Below are 24555 nucleotides of genomic sequence, written 5' to 3'. Positions count from 1 at the left end.
GTGTTCTCTGATATCCAACAGCACAGAAGGATGATCTCATTACATGCCAATAAACACCCAAACGCCAATGTAGACAAACACCGCAGCACACCAGTACAACACCCAGCTGTGGACCTGTATAACATCCAGTAGCGAAATAGTTCAACTCCCAGCAGTGGACCTACATGTCACGTGCGGCTACGCCCCCTCTCGTAGCTGTCACTCTGGGTTCCCTCATGTCCGTGTTCCCTGCCTGTTTGTCCCGCCCTGCTCGTTTGTCTTCGTGTTTCCTTGTTTGTTGCCACGCCCCTGTGTCATTGTCATCACCTGTCCCTAGTTTAGTCCTGTGTATAAAAGCCCCTGTGTCTCCCTTGTCCCTTGTTGAGTATTTTTGATTCCTTGTTTGATTGTGTCTGTGTCGATCACTATACCTGACCGTTGATTGTTCCTGCCTTTTTGATCCAGTGTCTGTACTCGTGTCCCCTGTCTTGGTAATGCCTGTTTTTGCATGTTATTCGGACTGCCCTCCCGTTATCGACCCGGACTGGTTATCTGACGACGAGTATGGAATGTCCTGCAATAAATCTCGCTCCTCTCAGCGGTTGTGTCCGTCTCCTCGCTCCGTGGCGCAAGCCACGTAGAATACTCGACCATACAAGGACACAGCGAGAGAGCGAGACTCTGGTAAGTTCAATCGCTGTAATGAGATGTTGGCTGGTTTAATTCGGTTCGACTTTCCGGTATTACAGCGTGAACGAACCAGAGACAGGAATTCCCCTTGCGCTGTGGGTACAGGGGAGTCTCGTCGCTATAAAAACAAAGCGAAATCACTTTCGGTTTCCAGCTTTTGCGATGAGCTCCCTGATAAGCGCTATGTGTCTGCCCAACTCCAACCTGTAGCGCGAGATTCGGGTAGACGGAATGAATGTACAGACGAGCGTTGGCTTGGCTCTCGGTTGGCTTCCAAAAGCCATTGTGAACTCCCGATACCTCCGACGAGGCGGAGTCACAATGAAAGCCACCGAGAAGCAGTTGTGTCTGTATGTTCTTCCAGGCGCAGACCAGACCGGGGAAGGAAGAAGACCACGGCCCCGGTTCAGAGCCCCGCTGCCACAACGCTTGAGGTCGTCACTTACCCTGAGGAGCTCCTCCCTCCTCTGATCCTGCCAGCTTCTCCCCTTAAAACGGCAAAGAATTTTTTGGGGGGGAGTAGTGGACACTCACGGCAGGAGTGGCCGACTCCGCCCCCCGGTGACGTCAGTATGGCGGTTCCGCCCCCCGGTGACGTCAGTATGGCGGTTCCGCCCCCCGGTGACGTCAGTATGGCGGTTCCGCCCCCCGGTGACGTCAGTATGGCGGTTCCGCCCCCCGGTGACGTCTGCCCGGTGGTTCCGCCCCCCGAGGACGTCTGCCCGGTGGTTCCGCCCCCCGAGGACGTCAGCCCGGTGGTTCCGCCCCCCGAGGACGTCAGCCCGGTGGTTCCGCCCCCCGAGGACGTCAGCCCGGTGGTTCCGCCCCCCGAGGACGTCAGCCCGGTGGTTCCGCCCCCCGAGGACGTCAGCCCGGTGGTTCCGCCCCCCGAGGACGTCAGCCCGGTGGTTCCGCCCCCCGAGGACGTCAGCCCGGTGGTTCCGCCCCCCGAGGACGTCAGCCCGGTGGTTCCGCCCCCCGAGGACGTCAGCCCGGTGGTTCCGCCCCCCGAGGACGTCAGCCCGGTGGTTCCGCCCCCCGAGGACGTCAGCCCGGTGGTTCCGCCCCCCGAGGACGTCAGCCCGGTGGTTCCGCCCCCCGAGGACGTCAGCCCGGTGGTTCCGCCCCCCGAGGACGTCAGCCCGGTGGTTCCGCCCCCCGAGGACGTCAGCCCGGTGGTTCCGCCCCCCGAGGACGTCAGCCCGGTGGTTCCGCCCCCCGAGGACGTCAGCCCGGCGGACACAGCCCCCGAGGACGTCACTATGGCTGTCACGCCCCCCGAGGGCGTCTCACCCACGCCGGTTCCTGTCTCCGCGACCCAGGAGGGGTCGTCCACGCCGGTTCCTGTCTCCGCGACCCAGGAGGGGTCGTCCACGCCGGTTCCTGTCTCCGCGACCCAGGAGGGGTCGTCCACGCCGGTTCCTGTCTCCGCGACCCAGGAGGGGTCGTCCACGCCGGTTCCTGTCTCCGCGACCCAGGAGGGGTCGTCCACGCCGGTTCCTGTTCCCGCTGCCTGTCTGCCGGTTCCTGTTCCCGCTGCCTGTCTGCCGGCTCCTGTTCCCGCTGCCTGTCTGCCGGCTCCTGTTCCCGCTGCCTGTCTGCCGGCTCCTGTTCCCGCTGCCTGTCTGCCGGCTCCTGTTCCCGCTGCCCGCCAGCGGGCCCCGCCTGTCCCCGCTGCCCGCCAGCGGGCCCCGCCTGTCCCCGCTGCCCGCCAGCGGACCCCGCCTGTTGCCCCTGAGACTGTGCTGCCCCCTGTTGGGCATGGACTTTGTGTTCCCCCTGCTCCGTCATGTGCCTCCTATGTTCCGTTGCCTGTGTTCCCCTTGCTCCCTGGTCCCATCCCTGGTTTTGTTTTGGTCCCTGTCCCCGTGGTTGTGTCTGTCAGGGTCTGTGTTCCTGTTCCCGTGTCTGGTTCTTGTGGTGTCGTCTCTGTCCCGGTCCCCATGTCGGTTCCCCAAGTCCTGACCCACTTTGTTCCTGTGCCGGTCTCAGTCGTCCACGCCGTGTTTGCCTCTGTCTTTGTCTCTGCCCTGTCCCCTGGCCCCACTCCTGTGTCTGTTCCCAGTCCTGTCCCGTCCGGCCCTGCTCCCGTGCCTCGCCCGGTCCCTGCCTGTGTTGCCATGCCCCAGCCCAGCTCCTGGCCAGTCTCTGTTTCCCCTGTCTCTGTCCTGCCTCAGGCTCCTTGTCCTGCCTTGCCCGGTCTTGTCTGTCCCGTAGCGTCCTGTCCCGTGTCCCCTATCCCTCGCCGTGTACCGTGGTTCCCCGTCCTGTCCGAGTCTGGTTCCTGTCTTGTCTGCCCTTGCGTGCCCCGGAGTGGCACGCTTTGAGGGGGGGTTCTGTCACGTGCGGCTACGCCCCCTCTCGTAGCTGTCACTCTGGGTTCCCTCATGTCCGTGTTCCCTGCCTGTTTGTCCCGCCCTGCTCGTTTGTCTTCGTGTTTCCTTGTTTGTTGCCACGCCCCTGTGTCATTGTCATCACCTGTCCCTAGTTTAGTCCTGTGTATAAAAGCCCCTGTGTCTCCCTTGTCCCTTGTCGAGTATTTTTGATTCCTTGTTTGATTGTGTCTGTGTCGATCACTATACCTGACCGTTGATTGTTCCTGCCTTTTTGATCCAGTGTCTGTACTCGTGTCCCCTGTCTTGGTAATGCCTGTTTTTGCATGTTATTCGGACTGCCCTCCCGTTATCGACCCGGACTGGTTATCTGACGACGAGTATGGAATGTCCTGCAATAAATCTCGCTCCTCTCAGCGGTTGTGTCCGTCTCCTCGCTCCGTGGCGCAAGCCACGTTACACTACACAACTGATTAGAACATATTACAAAAGAGAACTAAAAGATATTTTAAAAGAAACTAACAAAGATATATATGTATACTGCTCAAAAAAATAAAGGGAACACTTAAACAACACAATGTAATTCCAAGCCAACCACAGTTCTGTGAAACCAACAACCTGTTCTGTTAGATTTCAGATTCAGACTGTGAATCAATTTCACCTGCTGTTGTGCAAATGGAACAGACAACAGGTAGAAATGAGAGGCAATTAGCAAGACACCCCCTATAAAGGAGTGGTTCTGCAGGTGGTGACCACAGACCTTTTCTCTGTTCTCATATTTTCTGGCTGATATTTTGGTCACTTTTGCATTTTGTCAGTTCTCTCACCATAGAGGTAGCAAGAGGTGGTATCTACAAACAACACAAGTTGTTCATGTAGTGCAGCTCATCCAGGATGGTACACATCAATGCGAGCTGTGGCAAGGTTTGCTGTGTCTGTCAGCACAGTGTCCAGAGCATGGAGCAGATACCAGGAGACAGGCCAGTACACCAGGAGACATGGAGGGGGCCGTAGGAGGGCAACAACCCAGTAGCAGGGCCGCTACCTCCTCCTTTCTGCAAGGAGGAACAGGAGGAGCAGGGCCAGAGCCCTGCAAAATGACCTCCAGCAGGCCACTAATATCCATGTTTCTGCTCAAACTGTCAGAAACAGACTTCATGAGGGTGGTATTAGAGCCTGATGTCCACAAGTGGAGCTTGTGCTAACAGCCCAACAACATGCAGGGCAACTGGCATTTGCCAGAGAACACCAAGATTGGCAGATTCGCCATTAGCGCCCTGTGCTCTTCACAGATGAGAGCAGGCTCACACTGAGCATATGACAGAGTCTGGAGACGTGACAGAGTCTGGAGACACCGTGGAGAATGTTCTGCTGTCTGCAACATCCTACAGCATGACTGGTTTGGCAGTGGGTCAGTAAAGGTGTGGGGAGGTATTTCTTTGGAGGGCCGCACAGACCTCTATGTGCTAGCCAGAGGTACCCTGACTGTCATTAGGTACCGGGACTCATTGTGAGACCATATGCTGGTGCAGTGGGTTCCTTGTGATGCATGACAATGCTAGTTCTCATGTGGCTGAAGTGTGTCAGCAGTTCTTGCATGATGAAGGCATTGATGCTATGGACTGGCCTGTCTGTTCCCCAGACCTGAATCCAATCGAGCACATCTGGGACATCATGTCTCGTTCCCTCCACCAACAGACACTGCTGAACCTCATTTTAACTTGTTTTGAGGAATTTCCACTGAAGTTGGATCAACCTATTTGATTTTCCACTTTTATTTTGAGTAGGATTCCAAATCCATGGGATAATAATTTTGATTTACATTGATCATCATGTTATTTTGTTGTCAATGCATTCCACTACATAATAAATAAAGATTTTCAATGAATGTGTTATTTTAGTGTTATTATATACATACTTCATACGGTATATGTAACCAACAGTCATGTAATGTTTGATGAAGTCTCATGCATACATAATAAATTGAAGGAATCAAATCTATTTTTATTATTATTATTATAACTATAAAAATGCATCACATTTTACTTTTTCCTCTACAAGTGTCCAGATGTTTTAATCTGGCTCTTTCCATTGAGGAGTCTCGGGGTGTTTAAAGCACATGTCCTCCTGTAGATGCAGGCAGTAAACCCTGGTCACAAAGAAATCCCTAAGGGCTACGCCTAATCCCAACCTTAACCCTAAAGCCTAATCCTAACCCAGGTCACAGAGAAATGCCTAAGGCGAGGGTGGAAAGAGGCGAGAACCCTTCCAACAAGGGCAGGTGTTATTCGACCTGGCCAGTCCCTCTGGGACCCGTTTCCAGAAAGCTACCTCTCAGATGCACCTTCAGGTAAACGCTGACCTTCGACATGAACTTGAGAGGCATCACGTATCAGCTTTGCATCTGTCTACCTGAGATGAAAGGAAAAGGATCTGTGTTGGTGTCTATGTAGAGAAGAGACGCCGGTGTGAGCAAGAGACGTTCAGGGAGAAGAGACGCTGGTGTGAGATAGAGACGCTGAAGCAGTATTAGAGGCTGAACACAGCATGGCCAATGAGCAGATCACCTGTCTAGTGTGATGAACTTAACATAATGACATAAGCAAGTACTCTGATAATAAAAGTGGTGAAGTACACTCAGGACATATGGTCAGCACTGATTGAGAGATACACAAAGAAAGAAACTTAGACAAAGAGAAAGATAGAGACAGCTCACAATGGGATTGGTTAACAGACAGAGACAGAGCTAACTCACAATGTGATTGGCCAACAACTTTACGCACAAAATATTGGAAATATTTATCTTAATTGAAAGCATATTTCTCAAAAGAAAAATTTCTTCTGCAAGAATGTTTTTCAAGCCAAAAAAAAAAACCAAACTCTGCCGGGATGCTTTGTCCTGTCCTTCTGTCCTGTCCTTCTGTCCTGTCCCTCTGTCCTGTCCCTCTGTCCTGTCCCTCTGTCTTTTCCCTCTGTCTTTTCCCTCTTGTGCCTTCATCTCCAAGAAAGAGTCAATAAAGTGACAATGAAGTGTTTGTGAAGCTGACAGGTCTCCCTGTTCTCGGGCAGATTTACTTACAGAGATGGAACTACAGAGGTAGAAAATCACGACAGCTGGTGTTAAGGGTGCAGCCTGCTGGAGTGTGGTGTTCTGGAAGGTTCTGGGGGCGGGGGTGTAACGTGTGGGGGCAGAATTTGGACACCCCTGAACCCGCCTGCAGCGGCGAGGAGACACAGAGGGAAAAGGAAGAAGACAGATACGGAAAGCTGACCAAGTAAATCCTGTTCGTGAGATTGGCAAGCGTGGAATTGTCACTGGAATGAAAAAAAAAAGATCATTGGGACTTGGGTTTTTACCAGGAACGGGTTTACCAGAGAACAGCACACCCAACAGGAACGGGTTTCATTTTCTTTGGAATAATTTCCGCTTTTTTTCTCTCTCTCTTTTTGCGAGCACGCCTGCGGGGCCGTGTGTGTGTTAGAGGTGTGTCACAGAGTGTGCTCAGGGGAAGGAGCAGGGAGCCACGGGAGACAGCGTTCCTCAAACGATTTTCCAGTCGGAGTCCAAAGAAAGCAGAGCTCAAAGAACAGTCATGCAACCATTCAGGCTCAAAACACCCTTAATTATTTTTCATATTTTGCTATAACATCCTTTACAACACCCTCAGCACTAACTACGTCAGCTCCTTAGGCCAGGATTACATGTGTGTACCGGGGCGCCCCATTACCTAATAAAGACGAGATGAAAAACAAAAGCGTCTCGACGTTAGCTTGGATAAATGACAAATTAATTAGAAATTAGCAGCAAAGCAGAGTGAAATACGTCAATGGCTGAGTCACTCTTGCATGATATTATGACATTATCGCAAATGATTGCATCAGCTCTTCAATGTCACCAGTGTCATCTGCCTTGTAAGTGATTTAAGGTCAGATGAGACACCAAAGGGATTTAACAGAAGAGTTTAGGAGTCTCAAATCAAGACCACAAGAAGAAGACTCACACACACGCACAGACACTCACACACACATTCACACAGTCAGGTTTTCCATCCACCAAGGCGAGAGCTTCAGCAGCACCTCTGTGTCTCAGTGTACGCCCAGCTCATGACCCTAAACCCTAACCCGGTGCAGAGGTCACGACCTTGTTTGTTGAAGCCGCCGTGTTCATTTCCTTTTCTGTTCATTTTTCTGCTTTTCTGTCAAATTCATTAATGAAGGAAATTAATTAAGGACTCTTCTCATTGAACCACACAGAATGAGTCTGTGGCAAATTTCCATGGCAATAATAGAGCTCTAAAGGGGGCCGTATAAAAGCATATTCAAGTACTTCATCTAACGTATTCATTTTTGGATTTAGGGCATGCATTGTGTTCATATCAGCACTTTCTCTTCATATTATGCATATACTAAAATCATTAAAAAATCTTAATCATTATATTTCAGTATTCAGTTGTATAATACCTTCGCTGCCATTTCAATTATGCTATTTCAATTACAGCCAGCCGTATGAAGAGAGCTAGTCCTTCACCATGACACCCAGTGCACTTTTTATGAGCATCTTCAGAAAGTTTGGTCATGGACGAGCCCCTCGCTTCAGCATTCAACGCAGGTCTGTGTGTATATTCTGCACGCGTCGTTCACTGCACGTCTCATGATCAAAAGCACACACACACACACACACACACACACACACCATTTTGTGCACGTCTCTGTTCTGCTCAGTGCATCACGTCCATCCACAGCAATGCTTTAAAAAGAAACAGCCTTGCAACTCTAATCATGCACAAAAGATCCGTCTATAGCATCTGTCTCTAGCGGCCAGTCTACGGCGTCCGGTCTATAGTGGCCAGTCTACGGTGTCCGTCTAGAGCGTCCGGCCTATAGCGTGCGACTGGTTGTAGATAACGAGCAGCTGGGTTTAGCTGTGTAGAGAGCAGGCATAGGGGCACAGCCAACTCTACCCAGAATGCACTGCTAAGAGAAGAGTGTCCGCCCAACACTACGCTGAACACTGGACTGACTGCTGGACTGAACGCTATCATGTAAGCAGCATCTGCACAATTGTTACGTCAGCCGGTTTGTGCTCCAGTCACGCCCGATTCCAACTGTTTATTTGGTTGGTCTCAAACTTCAAACGACTGATTCGTGGACTCGGATGTCCCCAGCTCCTGCTTGACCTCAGTGAAAGCCCACCGCCACACTGACCCTTGAAGGCCAGCGCCACTTGCTTCTGCCCTACAGTTATAATCCAGCACTGCATACCGGCCTGCCAACATCCTGTTTGCCAGCGGACGCCCATCAGAGTGCTACACAATGCTGGAACACCGCCTCTCCTCATGGAGATTACCTTTACACAGCATGTCCTGGTCTCAACGTCAAATTGTGAGAATGTACAAGGGAAGCAACCAAACAAACATCTGGCCACTCGTGAGAACCATCCCAAGTTGAGAATAAGTTTGCTTACAGGCACACGGTGAGGCACTTCACATGTTCCCAATGTCCTTTCTCAGGAATGGACAAAGAGACCAAAACAAGTATTTTCTTCCACATCTGTTCAAATTCCAGGATCATCTGGCATAAAAAAAGCAGCACAAATCATGTTCAAAACTGCAAAATCGGAATTGACACTAATACCTCAGTTAAATGAAACTCAGACATGCACACAGACACAATTCTTTGCATAATTCTATAAGGATTAGAACATTTTAGATCATCTCCTAGCCTAGGATCATCTCCGAGCTCTTTCCGCTCCCCCTGGCTTTTTGTTGTGAAGTACACATACATAGCTCGCTCTTATCCCGCATGGCACAGAGCCTCACGTATCACAGAAGAGGCTCCAGCTACCTGTCAATCTTTCGTCCACCTCCCCCTGGACTGCCCACCCATCACAGCTAAATTGCAGTTTAAAAGATGGGGGAGCGGAAGAGTGTGCATGTCTATGAGTGTGTGTCTGTGAGTACGTCTGTGTATATATGTGTGTGTGTGTGTGTGTGTGTGTGTGTGTGTGTGTGTGTGTGTGTGTGTGTGTTAGAGGGGCTCGAGGGACGGCATACAAAAGAGTGGAGAGCTGACCAGCGCTCAGGTGAAATTGAATTGGAAATCTTCCATGACTGGTTAGCATAAGAAAAGAGCGTGTGGCTTTAGACAAAGACTCCTTTTCTCATGCAGAAAATCAATCTCTCATGGGTCCTGGCTATTGTTCACCGCCACAGTACAGGTGTCCCTTCAACAGTCCTTAATCAAAAGTGTCAAAACAAAGTTAGAAGTTATCTCACCACTGCTGTCTTTGAGTGTGTGTGCGTGTGTGTGTGTGTGTGTGTGCGTGTGTGTGTGTGTGTGTGTGTGTGTGTGTGTGTGTGTGTGCGCGCATTTGCGCACATATGCACAAGCACCAGACACCATTTCCAGAATGTGTCAGGATCACGCAAACTTGATCACAAATACATACGGGTACTGAAGTGTGTAACATAACATTAGAGTGCATTACTGTGTATGCTGGACTGCTGGTGAATACAGCATGGTCTTGTTGAGCTGGCAGGCCCAGCAGGGATCGTCACCCACAATGAGCCCAAGGTCCCTGAGAAAGCCTCAGCACCCCCCCCCCCCCCCCGCCACACACACACACACACACACACACACATTCATCCCTCCCCATGGCCGCTTCACAGCAGAAACACAAGGGTTTGGCCAGCAGAGCGCAGAGAGGCGGCAGCACAATAGAGCCAGACAAGAAACCCTGGCCTCATCTCTCTGTCTCTCACTCACTCACTCTCTCCCTGTCGGACGACACACACACACACACACACACACACACACACACACAAATGCGCACACACACTCACTCCCACAGACCCTTGACAACCCCAGTCTGTGTGTTTAACTACAGGCAATATTGGAAAAAAAGAAAATGCAGAAACCTTCCCTGACACAGAGCTCATAACCAGCACCAGAAACATGTTTACACAAGATCTTCAACACAAAAAAATAAACATGCCGTGAACCGGAGAGGTGACCCTGCACACCATAGCACACAGCAGCATTAACAACATTAACTCTACTTGAACTCTTACTCTTGTATATTAAATAACACCAATACACATACACACAGACACAAACTGTCTTGATATAAGAGATTAGGGATTCTGCCTTATATGTCTATGCTGTTCATTAATGCAGTAAACCCTTCTTTCCACTATTAATGTCGTTCTCGGTGCATCTCTGCCCCATCAGTGTCTCTTCCCCCAGGGTTTGGAGCCCGGCCCCCCTCCCTGCCAGGTCCCCAGGGCCGTCCACACGCTGACACGGGGTTGATTAAAGCAGACTTGGCAGGCCAGAGAAATTAAGCCATCTCATTTGCTCAACGGCTCTGCGCACAAGCCCAGGAGACACAAGTGACTGAGCGACTCAACAGTTGGTTACAGACAACCGCACAATGGCGTGCACAGCAGCAGCCTGGAAAATTTGGAACAAACCCAGCACAGGGAACTCACACCCAGCACAGGGAGCACACACCCAGCACATTTGTGAATGTACTGCTGCCTGTCTTGGCCAGGACACTCTTGAAAAAGAGATTTTTAATCTCAATGAGGTTTTTCTGGTTAAATAAAGGTTAAAAAAAAAAAAAAAAAAAAAAAAAAACAGGGAGCACAAACCCAGCACAGGGAACACACACCCAGCACAGGGAACATACACCCAGCACAGGGAGCACAAACCCAGCACAGGGAGCACACACCCAGCACAGGGAGCACACACCCAGCACAGGGAGCACACACCCAGCACAGGGAGCACAAGCCCAGCACAGGGAACACACGCCCAATACAGGGAACACACGCCCAGCACAGGGAACACACACCCAGCACAGGGAGCACAAACCCAGCACAGGGAACATACACCCAGCACAGGGAGCACAAACCCAGCACAGGGAACATACACCCAGCACAGGGAACACACACCCAATACAGGGAACACACACCCAATACAGGGAACACACACCCAGCACAGGAACCCTCTGAAGACACAGCGGAGGCTTTGGCTGTTATGTCAAAATCAACAGAGCCTTGAGAAACTTAGGATCAACTTGATCACTCCATGATCTGGAAAAAAAGATTCATTAGTAAGCTTAAATCAACACAAGCAGAACAAGTGATTTACTTCCTGCGTAGAGCAAGCGCGCCCAAACTGAACCAAACCACTGGAGTGAGACTGAGGAGCTGGACGTATGTTCAGATGTTACCACGGCACTGTGCCTCCTACCCTCTATCTCATCCCACTCTTCACAGGTCAACATGAAATGCCTCCATGTCACTGTAGACAGCTTGAACTCTATCTAGGCTGTGTCTAGAATCAGTATATTACTTTCAATCAACCAGCAGGAGCGGGAGGAAGAACACGGGGGAAACCCGTCAGCTCTGGGGCCACCAGCTACGGCACCGTCAGCTCTGGGGCCACCAGCTACGGGGCCGTCAGCTCTGGGGCCACCAGCTACGGCACCGTCAGCTCTGGGGCCACCAGCTACGGCGCCGTCAGCTCTGGGGCCACCAGCTACGGCACCGTCAGCTCTGGGGCCACCAGCTACGGGGCCGTCAGCTCTGGGGCCACCAGCTACGGCACCGTCAGCTCTGGGGCCACCAGCTACGGCACCGTCAGCTCTGGGGCCACCAGCTACTAGGCCGTCAGCTCTGGGGCCACCAGCTACGGGGCCGTCAGCTCTGGGGCCACCAGCTACGGGCCGTCAGCTCTGGGGCCACCAGCTACGGGGCCGTCAGCTCTGGGGCCACCAGCTACGGGGCCGTCAGCTCTGAGGCCACCAGCTACAGGGTCGTCAGCTCTGGGGCCACCAGCTACGGGCCGTCAGCTCTGGGGCCACCAGCTACGGGCCGTCAGCTCTGGGGCCACCAGCTACGGCGCCGTCAGCTCTGGGGCCACCAGCTACTAGGCCGTCAGCTCTGGGGCCACCAGCTATGGGGCCGTCAGCTCTGGGGCCACCAGCTACGGCGCCGTCAGCTCTGGGGCCACCAGCTACTAGGCCGTCAGCTCTGGGGCCACCAGCTACGGCGCCGTCAGCTCTGGGGCCGCCTGCACTGCTTACCAGCTGCACAGAAGCACGGGGAGTCCCAGAGCCTCGACATGTGGGTGTCATAGCATGGGTGTGTATGACTACAGACACTGTTGGCTCTACTCATAATATGAATTATTATGTCCCTGTTCTTATTGGCCTTTTGAATAGCAGCCAATAATTTTGGCTCATTTCATTTGTGTGAAGTTTGGACTGGTTGTTTGACTGCTGGATGTGCAACAAATTGCCCCTTAAGGGATAATAAAGTTTATTTTGACCTTGATGTGAATCCCTCTGATATGGGAGTGAGACTAGAATTATCTCAGCCGTCTGGTGTGAGCCCCAAGATGAAGCCGGTGAAAAGGTTCACGTCGACAGTCAGGAGCAGCTGGACATGAGGGAGGGTCACCTGGCATGACCCTTCACCCCACTGTGGTCCTCACTGAACAGAAAGACCTCCAGATCACCTACAAACTTATCTCTGGACAGGTAGGTGTTCTCTCGTCCACCGTGCCCACCGGCTTCTGGTCTTTGGCAGCCCGTAGGGAGGGGCGGTGGCTACCATCAAAACCATGAGCAGTACCCGGTCAACCACACACACCTGCACCTATCATTCCTGCAGGTGTGTGTGCATCATCGTGTGTGTGCATCATCCTCCAAAGCAGAACATGCCGCACCATTCCGAGTAATCCTCCTTACTCACTTCCCAACTTGTCTGCATTCCCATTGTTTGTCCTATTCGCTGACGTCTTGTGTTCTCTGGCCCAGCAAGCCTGTTCTCTCCTTCGTTTATTTGAATAAACGCCATTCTGGCCTCGCTCCCTGACTCCAGCAACATGTCACAACCAGGCAAAAACACACAAGCAATTAGTGAATGGCGACACTTTATTAGCTTTGGGTACAATACCTCAGTTCCTGGTCAATTGAGAGTTTTAATCATAAAATTAATTAATCAGGTAAAATTAAATATATCACCTAAAAAACTGCTTCTGTGTATGAATGCATGAAATGCTTCTGTTAATTATGAACTTCAGACAAATTAGTTGAAATGGCTGAACTGAAAGTGGATTCAATGAAATGGACCTCATAACCCCATGAGGAACTGATGAGGAACTGATGAGGAACCTAGTCAGATCAGCCTGTGATGGCAGAAGCAGGGTGAGGATGCAGCTGGGCATGACAGCACTTGGGGGGGGGGGGGGGGGGTGGCCATGACGGGGGCGTGGCTGTGACAGGCCTGGGGGGTTGTGGCTGTGACAGGGGTGGGGGGTGGGGCCATGATAGGGTGGGTGTCTGTGACAAGCCTAGGGAGGCATGGTGTCACTCTAAGGTCTGCAGCCTGTCACTTCCAGATGGCAACAATGGTAATCATTCAGTATCACCCTTCTTCACAGAGGAGCATCCCTTTCACATATAAAAGGTAAACACACACACACACACACACACACACACACACACACACACACACACACACACTTTACTCCTTGAATAAAACTTAAGGAATAAAACAGGGCCTGGATTCCCAAAATCATCATGAAGTTAAGATCAAATTAAGAAAGTGTTTGGTGTAATACTAAATATTACTTTTGTTTTGTGATGCTTTTGAAGGCAGTTCTTGTGTTTTGGTGTACATTCGAAGTCTACTTTAAGAGTCCAGTCATGTAGTACTCAGCACATAGCAGCAGGTGCACCACCAGTCTGACTCTGATGGGGCCTGTGGCTCTCACTTGATTCTGTGGCCAAATTCTGCAGGTTAATATCATTAAAGACATGATGCGTTTTCCATTACACTCCGACATCCGACACGTGGCTCTGGCCAATACTTCAGAACAAAGGAGGGATGAAGGGGCCATGACAAACCCAGTGGCTGACGATAATCAAACCCAGAGGCTGACGATAATCCCTCAGGGAGCTGAAGTGGATACGCTCCAAGTTGTGTCTCAAGATGAAGAGTCTACTGTAGCTCACAAGGATTAAAACAAAAAATAGAAACCTTCTTGGAGTCCGTATGTCAACGTCCAGCTATGCCTCAGTTGCCTCGAGGGCCCTCTCCCAACCCTCTTGGAGTGAAACTGACCCTGGTTCAGTAATTGTATGGTACGGTGGCACTGTAATCTAATTGAGAAGGCTATCTTTTGTACGTGTCAGATAGTCTAGCCTCCATGTTATCAAAGCCCATTAGAGACGAACTGGAGTCGCCCTCTGTGTCATCCTGTCAATGATGTGCTGATTTCAAGCTTATTAGTCCAACGAGTGACGCCAAAAGTCTTGGCTGAGAGGCAGCGTTCCTGGTAATTTGGCTAAATCTCCGGGCCGGAGAGGAGAGTGATCCCAGACAGCACGAGAGTCCACAGAACATGCGCCTCTTTGGCAAGACTGCTGGTATCCAACTTGGCAAGGCTGTAGTACAGGTAATCACAGAGCTGGAGGAGAATGGAGGGACGCTTACAGATTGACTCACTCTGACAACACGGCCAGACACACTAAATGGGATAATTACATGTCATTATGGAGCATCTAACTCTGCGACATGAGATGAATCTTTAAACAGATGGGAATGAGAAGCATGGTTCAGAAATAGCTAACATTAGCCCTGGGACAAGCGCACGGAGATATGTACTACCAAGATTTGGGATCAAATAGCAGATCACAGGTGGAATATCTGTGGTGTAACTCTGAGCCCACTGGAAACACTTTGACTTAAAGTTTTGGTAAGTACTGCTGAAGTTCATCTCTCCATCTGGTACCTCAAACGAGTCGCAGAGCAGGAACAGAGACTCTAGGCTAAACGCTGCCGTACGGTAGGTGTGCAGGAGAGGACGAGAACAGGGGCCTGCTGCCCGTTTGGATCTCGTGATTATCCTCATGTCATAATGACATCTGAAATGACAACTTCACTGGTTGACATAGACAGACAGGCAGCTCTGACAGCAGTACAGCGCTCAGCCGACGTGAAGTCTCCCCAAAATCCTTTCAAGCCTCCATGACTGACAGGCAACAAGTAACAGTGTGTTGTTCCATTCACATAGCTCACAAAGAAACACGAACAATGGCATAAAAGTGACAGAGCGTGAAAAAGAGGGAGAAAAAAGCACACAGAAAACATCTTGGAGTAGTAACCAAGGTAGCAGATGAGACAAAGCCAACGGCACATTTCGATAAGGCTGCCATATGTGTTGATTATGTGTCCATGGGCAAAGACGCTTTTCAGCTAAAGATTTGCAGTGTGGCATAAGGAGATTTAAAACAGGGCCAAGTGACCCTAGTTGACCTGTGTTTCTGAAGTCTGAGTGGTGATGTGGTCAGAACAACCCCAGCTCCCATGAGCTCAAGTCAAGGTGAATGAAAAACAAAGGCCCTGGGAGGCCAGCCGTGCCGTGATGAGGAAGGCAATGAGAGAGAGAGAGAGAGAGACAGAGAGACAGACAGACAGAGAGGGAGACCAAGCACTATCAGAGCACACAGGTCTCGTCTGTGTGGGGGAACAATGTCATCTCTCGCACATCACTCTCACAGGGGTCAGCAAAAACACAGGTGTGGCCATCACACTGCCCGACTGAAAAACCGAAAGAACTGGAGGACACAATATCAGAGTAAAAAGAAACACGGACAGTGTTTGGTGGTTGAGAAAGCGGTGTAGCATGGAGAAGCTTTCAGAAAAATGAAAAAAAAAAACAAGCCTGTGAATCACTGAAGACTGTGGGTGTGGGTGCAGAAGACAAGAAGGCAGAGACAATTAACTTTAGAGAGGAACAGACAGGTGTGTTGGGGGGACAACAGGACTCTGTGTGAAGGTGAATCACAGTAGAGTGATGAAGAGAAAAGGTACCGATAAAAGGCAGAGATGTGGGATTGAGAGATAGGGCTGATTTAAATGAAGATGGCCACAACTGTAAATGAGAGGCTCCTCTTGGGATTCTAACTAATTAAAGCATCCTCTCAGAGAGACACAGATCACATTTGACAGGCAGCTGCTGGTAAATACTCAGTGTCAGAGGAAACTTCCCACAATGCATTGCTTCCTGAGAGCCTGCGATCAGACCACTAATTACAGTCTGGCCCTGTCAATGTCATTCAGATATGCTGGCACAAACATTAATGTAACATCCAAAATATGGCCACACGTACCCATATGCACGTGCACACATGCACTTCTGTACACAGACACACACAGTGGTGTACACAAGTGTTATGATTCTTCATTTTATTTTTTTGACCTTTGTGTGGAGTGGGTTCAAAAGGACCTGCCCACAATCTAGCAGTGTGGATGCTCTGGGGGAATTGGTTCACCTCTGAGCTGACCTGACCACAGCGACGCCCTACACACCATGCCCTCTGGTGTTGGGGTGAGCGTCCAGGTCCTATCCTGACCCCGCGCCACTCTGCTGTCTACAAAATCTCCATAACCCTATCAAAGTGGGTCTCTCTCACTCTCTCTCACACACACACACACACACACACACACAAACACACATACGTGTGATATATCTAAGTATTGTTTTATTTATGTTTAAGAGAATATTTCAAATATATTATTTTTTTTATTTAGTAAAAATAAAAAAAAACACAGCAACCAAATAATTCTGACATTAAATATATAGCGAGACCTAATAATGATTATTTGTTGTGTTCAATATCAGTCAAACAGTAATGCTTTATGTATTTATAAAGCCATGCATTTATTTATGTATTTATGTAATGTAATACAATAATAGCATTGACGTAGTTGGCGAGGGGATAATTCTTGCTCACACTACTAATATAATGTGATGGGCTGGTTGGTGTGAGCACCACACCCCAAACACACACACACACACACACCAAATGAAATGAATCTGCGCCACTGAAGAATGTCATGACTTTGGCATACAGGTGAGACATACAGGTGAGACATCACTAGACACAGAGGCTTTTTTTCACAGGATGCCACAGTGCCGTTCTGAAGAGTCATGGTAGTGACCTGCTGAGATCGTCATGCTCTGAGCATGGACACAGAAATTACTGATCACACACCTCTCATTCAGCTTACACTCAAACACAGAATGGTTCTGTCCCCACGTCAACAGTGCACACTGGCCACACACACACACACACACACACACAACTGTCCTATTTATTTAACTTCAGTATTCATTCTGAACAGCTCAAACGCAATAAAACGGGAATAGTGTGGTGAAGAAGAATTCAGAAAATGGGTTGGGGTTAAAATACTGTTTTGTTCTATACAGACGCACACAAACAGACCTTGCACACAGACGGGGTCAGAGACGGCAATGAAAGAAACAGCAAGAGACAGAGGACAAAGACATCTCGAGTTCAGCACTCATTTAAATGCCCCTGCCTCTGAATAAAAGCCATTGCTGAGAAATACTGATATTTTTACATTAAAAAAATGTATTTTAAAAACAATAACAGATTTGAATCCATGTCCCATGTTTGCGGTCGTAACCGTTCCTCATGGTTACTGGTGGGCTGTGTGCTGGGGTAATTACGGGACCGTTATGACCTCAGGATTTCTGTAGCAGGCCTCGGCCTCTGCGTCAGGCGCGTTACCACGGCTACCCACGCGCCTTTGTCTTACCATGACCTGTATAATGGGTGTCACATTAGAACACAACAAATCAAAACCCACAGCTGTCGGCCATATTGTGTCATCCGATTTTAATTAATATGATAAGTAATGCTTATTAAACGAGTCTGCCTCTCTATCGCTTTTCAATTTGTGAAAATTTAGGCATGGATAAAAAAAAAAAAAAAAAAAACAGGCTATGGAGTTTGTGTGAATGAAAACTGAATATGAACTGATGTTTCACACCATCCATTAAGTTTTGCGAATAAAGAGCAGACTCCAGCATTAGCCCCACATTCACCACATCCACTTCCTGTCGACTCAATCTTCCCGTTTCCTGTAGAGTGGGAAATCTGTCTCAGAGCAGGAAAAGTTGCCGGCACTAAAATCGCTGCTCGTTTTTTTTTTTTTTGGATGACATCCTGACGTCTTTGAGGCGACGGAAATGCAATCACTGGTCCGTTTCACCTCCACAGCGTCACCCAAACCTTCCCGTCTGAGAGGAGGGCAGGGAGGCATCTCCTGCTGACTACGGCTCATGAGCTTATGAGACTCTGTGATTAAGCCAACACTGCTAATCAATGGAACATTCAGTGGGCTTCCTGTGGCACGGTTCGCACCCTGCTAGGCTTTAATTGGCCTATTCTCTGGTAAGTAAGATGAGTTCACGTTCCACTTCAGCAAATGCCAAAATCATCCACATCACACACCAAAACACATACGTACGCATGCGTTTCCAACATTCATGTGCAGGCATACACAGGCGCGCACACACACACCACCAAACAGGGAAGGGGAGGGAAGTCAAAAGAAAAAGGAAAAAAGATGGGGGGGGGGGGGGGGGGGGGGTTGCATTAAAAGTGCAGCTTCTTTGACCACCAAATTGAATTTGATTCACTTTAAAAAATTACAACCAGTGGAAATAACTACATCTGCACAAACAATAGGGAGAAAATATGATCGGGGTAAGGACAAAAAAAAACCTGACTGAAATTAAGGCCTCCTCAAAATTAGATTCCAGTCGGTTGAGGGTTAGATTATATTCTATAATGGAGTGAATTGTAAATGGTGTTCAAAGTCCAGTGAATAGCTAAAGCGCCACCTGTGCCCCAAGAACGGAACTACCTGGAGTTGGCCTCATTTTCCATGGGTGAGAGTGTCCAAGCTAACCAGACATGAGGCACTGAATTTAGAACTCAGTCAGACAGTGCACCAGTGACCTTACATGACGACGATCTAGACGAAGACGTAAAGGTGATTCGAGTGACACCGACGGAGCAGACGACAGGGGATCTGCTGCTGCGCGCTTTGGCTGTTTTAAGTAAAGCCGCAGAATGTCCAGTTCTCAACACAACAAACGTTCATGTTTTATTAAACGCCCTAATAAACAATCAAGCAACAAAAAACAGCAGAACCCATAACCCATATGGACCATGTCGGGGCGGCAGGGATGACACATTAGAAAGTGTCACTCAGTTGAAGAGAGAAGCACTTGTGTCGAAATAGACGCCATTACCAGGCTCTCCACGTAGTACTATTGACTTGGAGCATCCTCTGTGTGTGTGTGTGTGTGTGTCCTCTCTGACAGGTTTGTGTGCGTGTGTCTTCTCTGACAGGCAGAGGGGACAGGAGCACCCATCTCTTCTCTCTCTGTCAACAACACTTGGCACGCTAGAGTGCACTAAAACACCACTGCACATAAAGTACATAAATATTAGTGTATCATTGGGGTGTGTGGGGGTGCATAATTGGCTTTGCGTGTGTAAAAGTGTGAGCTGGATGTACCACCATAACTAAACGAAATCACTCATAGATGGTACACTGCTGATTGCATTTATAGGTTAGCAGTGTGATTTAATGCACACATTAATGTGGTCACATTTAATAAAATCTGTTTCTGGGGCATGTTATTGTGCCATGTGTTGAGAACTTTCACGACAACCAAAATGCTAATATAGTTAATATCCCCATATTTTGATGGCTGTTATAAAACAGAAAATAGGAGAAAAAAAACTTAATCCAATGTCTAAATATTACTACAATTATTACCACATTTATTACTTCTCCTGCAATAGCAAAGCCTTTCTAATTGGTATGAATAACCTTTGCATATATTTGTAATCAAAGTTTACAAATTTAGATGTACTATACTCCAATTTAAGTTTAAATAATCAATTTAAGTTTAAACTCAGAAATAATTGGTTTAATACAGTATCACAACCACTGGAGTGGGAAAACAACAGAGATAGCTTAATGACATAAGACACTGAACACGAGGACCCAGGTCAAAAAGAGTGGCCTACTGCTAAACATCAGGGCTGACATTCAAAATTGGCAGTGGAAAAAGATGGAAAAAATACAATCAAAGAAAAATGAAGAAAAATTAACAATCAAGTTAAGGTCAACTGAGATTTAGATAAGCATTAAAAAAATTATAGATTTGGCTTTCCGGGGAGGAAAATGATAGTAATGTGAAGTTTGAGACTTAATTCTAGTTTGAAAGTGGATAGAGAAAAAGAGTTTCGAACAAAGGTGCCCCTTGATTATTAAACGCCACTATTAACGAGCACAAAAGCAAGCCTGGTTTTAAATGGTAAAATGATGATTCTAAAGAGAATTGCCTCGAAGTGTAAGTACTAATCCTAAAGAGGGTTAAAGACCATCTCTGCATGTGGCATCTAAGAGGAAAAGCCCGGATTTCACACACTGTTCCTGGGCCACCTAGTAAATCCTAGTGGCTATTGTGTTCCCTAGAACACCCTGATCTAGACCTCTGCAGATCAGAGTCACTCTGATATGAACCTCTGCAGACCAGAGTCACTCTGATATGAACCTCTGCCCCCATCAGGCTTATTGATTGGCTCCTCCAATCATTAGCATCAAGAATAATTAATTGGTAGTAATTTAAACATGCCAGTCGTAAAGGAAGTCGGTTAATAGCAGATGCTGCAGGTTTGGAGAAATTCACTACACAAAAACCCTTTCTTGTTCCATTATAGGAGTGGAGTTCTTAATTGAATTAGCTTCACATCTTAAGTTTTGCGCAGACAAACATTCATATTTTTGTCACAAAACCCTAAACTTTTCCCTCTCATTAAGACGTGGACTGCCCGGGAACATACGAGAGTAAAGAAAGAAGAATCATGAATATAACAAGAACACATTTCATACCTTCATGTGAGCTGTGACAAACTGTCCTTGAAAAAGGTGATCACATGCTTTAATGCTTCCAATTACATTTAAACATATAAACAAGTCAAATGTTTAGCTGGTGAACTCAGAGTACATGACGATGCTGCAGTGGACAATTGAATGTGTGACAGGCCGACATTACACATATATACATAAATCAGTTTTATATTACTAGAATTTTTAAACATGGCGTGAAGTAGGATTAACGAGACGTCTACACACAGATGCAGCAAAAGTTTTCTTTTCCTCCCCAGAAACAAAATGGCATCTGTACCAAAACAACTCAAACCAAACGACACCACTCTCAGTGCGTGTCCCCCACCCCACAGCCCTGGGTCCTGGCACTGGCCACCAGTCTTAGTTAAAACAATGGGGGTTAATGCTCCATATGGCTCTGCAGCACACGAAGAATTAAGATAAGAGCCGGGCCTCTGTATCACACTCCTCAATGGAGCCATTACTCTCTCTCCTGTGAAAGAGAACACAGGGGAATAGCGAGAGCATAATCGATGCAAGTGGGACGCACTCCCTCACATTCAAAGCTGCAAAACTTATTATAAAGTCGAAGACAGAAAGGGTGGGGGTCTCGCCCTAAAACACAGCCTTTTGTACCCATGCCCCTCGCCCCCGATGCACAATGACCTATTACAAAAGCATGAGACCAAGTTCTATTCAATTAGCCTATCAAATTCTTTATGGCCAGATCACAAATGTTTTATCAGATAGAGATGGAGAACAGGAAGTATGTAACACTAACAATTCACAACGAAGGGGTTTGGATTTGATCTGTCATTTGTCAGTGGTTTCTTTCAACAATATATGGACTTCAGTATGATTCATGGTCATAAACACAAAAAGTTGAATTCCTTTCCAAAATTAAATATATTTTTCAAAAAAATATATTAGATGGGTATATTCTAAAAATATTTTTACTTGAACATGTGTTCTATCTCTAGAATAATTAATTTAAATGGTGAATTTCAGTGATTGCAAGGTCAAGATCAAAATTCTAGATCCGTTTTCATTTGTGTCTGTGCTTCACAAACTTCCATTACTTCATTACATTTGAAACGCAAAGAGATCAAGAATGCACTCCTTTACAATCTGCTAAATGCTTTTTTAAGGGCGCGAGGGAATTTGGAATACCTGGCAAAAAAATAAAAATATTGTGCAAGTTCAAACTATACATTAGTGCACGTAAGCAACATCAGAAGGTGCACAAATGGATCGTGGCATGCGAACAAGGCCAGCCTTATAATTCATATTCCGAGCGCATCACCGGATGTCCAAATACTAAATGACAAATAGACAGTGAAGACTAGAAAATAGCACTCAATTTCCTTTTCACTGGTGCAGCCAATATGATGTCCCGGGGATCGATACGAGTGGACTGTGAGACTCTGACCATTACTTGGATTGAGTCACCGACGCGATGCCCCCGGACGGCAGGCTGAGCATACGGACCAGCGCAGCGTGAGCACGTGGACTAAACAGATGTTTAGACACCGCTGTCACTGACCGGTGTACGGACGCGTCGTCCCCGGGAGAGGTCACGGGGTATGTAAGAGCACCGGACAAGTACATGAATAAAATCTGAATTAAGAAATCAGGCCGGACAGGGTGGATGCACGAAAGCCCACTGAACTCACTAAAACCGAGAGGACCACGGAGGTTATGGGGAGAAAGGATGCACTCTGAGAGAGCGATCACCTGGGGGGGGGGGTCGAGCGTGAAGATACTGTCGTCACGGATACAGAAATAGGCTCCAGCTAAACATTTTTGCTTCCTGACTTGATTGCTCCTCACTCTCGAAACATGTCCTTTGTTTCTGCATTACACTGGTGTATTTAAGTGCGTGTATGCGCGCCCCGGGCACTACAGCTCCTTTGAGTCATTTAACAGTTATCAAAGATGCCAGTTAAGCAATCTGATGCATGTTTCCAAAAATAACAGAGAGATTATCTTCTCCTGGTGAGCAGTGGTTTTGCAGTAACAACAACCTGTGCATTTAGACTCCACTAGCGCGAGCCTGACTAAACACACACGAGTGGTCGCCTCGAGCTCCTGCAGAAGTAGGCTATGTAGGCTATAATGAACTGTGTACGTTTACGGTTTACATGTGTTGACGTGTATACGGTCTTTATTAAAGTATATTTAGGAATTACCAACGGGAAAAGCGTAAAAGTTTCTAGGTAACTTTTTTTACTGCCCCTCTCTTGCCGATAACAATTCAGCGGGATTTTAAAGTGAGATTTTACTGTGGTCGGACGGGCACCACCAAAACACGTTAGCAAAGTGTCCAATGAATTTAACATCCTGGTGCCACCTCGGATCACCTGCCTGCACTTGTATACCTTCACCTGGACCATAGGCCATACGAACACAGACCAGTAGTAGTGTGTCGGAAATCTCACCAGTGAAATGTATTGGAATAAAAACATCAGGGACGTAAAATAGCGAACGGTACCTGTTTATGTCCCATTGTGCGTTTCCACTGCAACATTATTTTGCTTCTTTTATAAGGGTTCTGTATTTATGTTATTAACCATATGTCTTTAAAAGAAGACATGAGCAAACCGATTCGGATCGGGAACCGCAAACGTGTATCAAGAGCGCCCTCTAGAGGCTGACAACAGTTAATGGAAGCGAGCTCAACTTCTAATAACTCCATACAAAAGATCCTAGTTTTTTCATCCCACATCATTATTTACATTGTTGGAGTAATTGGCTATCATTTAGAAGAAACTGCTTTAAAAATGTATGCCCACAATGTTCACTGTGTGAATTCAGTCACCTATGATTACAGTTCACACCTATGAGTGCTGTTTAAAGGGTATTTCTGTCGGATTGGGCGTTCCATTTTTGTCGGTACCCATAAAGACTGATCTTCCGAATTTATGAGCTCGGATTTAGGATGGGGTTGAGGGCATTTTTTTCTTTTCGTCGAACACAACGCCCCCGCCGTCACCACTTAATTTCCGCAGAACAACGCTGCCCTCTCCTGTTACGATATTTCAATTACAATCGAAATTTCTTCTTTCCAATCTGAGCTTTAGTATGCTAGCTTTATTTTTGGGTTATATATTCCAGTTGTTTTGAATTCATATCTTGGATATCAAAGCATTTTTATAATCTAATAAAAAGGAAAACGTTAGTGCAAGAACCCTAGCTTGATAAAACAACTTTTATCTATTTGTAAACAATATTTTTTTCTAAACATAATTTATATTCATAAACATGTTTATATATAAATATGATTTATATCCGTGAACATAATTTTATTTATTAAAAGTGTATGAACATGGGTTGATTGTTTTCGACAGGTTTAAAAACCTGACAAAAAAGCAAGACAAAAGTGTCTTGCTCACGTCAGGTCGCGGATTAACTTTTTACTCGCCTTGAGATAAAAATATGCAGAAGATATTCTGCTCGCGTGCTTGGTGGGCGGAGACAGGCAAAATATTTTGTGTAGCGTTGCTAACGAGGGCTGAAATTTTGGCAGAACTTGGTTGAGTCGGTTTTGATAATTCTTTATGTATAGCAAAGTGTGTGTAGACTAGATAAATTGCAAATAATAGTATGGTACTCGAAAACTTGGATTTTAAAAAGGCATTATGAAGATGAATATGCATTGTCCTCTTTCTTTTTTTATATTAGCGATGTTCTTGCTTCAATATCAGTCTTGAGCACTTTTAGCTAACATAAAACATCTATACATTTATGCACTCACATGAAAC

At 47.4% G+C, this 24555-nt stretch overlaps 1 long non-coding RNA gene across 2 annotated transcripts in view; it reads right to left on the bottom strand.

Moving 5' to 3' along the window:
* The window catches only part of LOC143512005 (uncharacterized), a 98165-nt gene that overhangs the window by 72386 nt on the left and 1224 nt on the right, over nucleotides 1-24555 (bottom strand). The gene's annotated exons all lie outside the window — the stretch shown is intronic.

Source organism: Brachyhypopomus gauderio, chromosome 4, assembly GCF_052324685.1.
Source record: "Brachyhypopomus gauderio isolate BG-103 chromosome 4, BGAUD_0.2, whole genome shotgun sequence".
Lineage (NCBI taxonomy): Eukaryota > Metazoa > Chordata > Actinopteri > Gymnotiformes > Hypopomidae > Brachyhypopomus > Brachyhypopomus gauderio.
The sequence above is the reverse complement of the archived record's forward strand: the minus strand, read 5'-3'. Positions and strand labels throughout refer to the sequence as shown.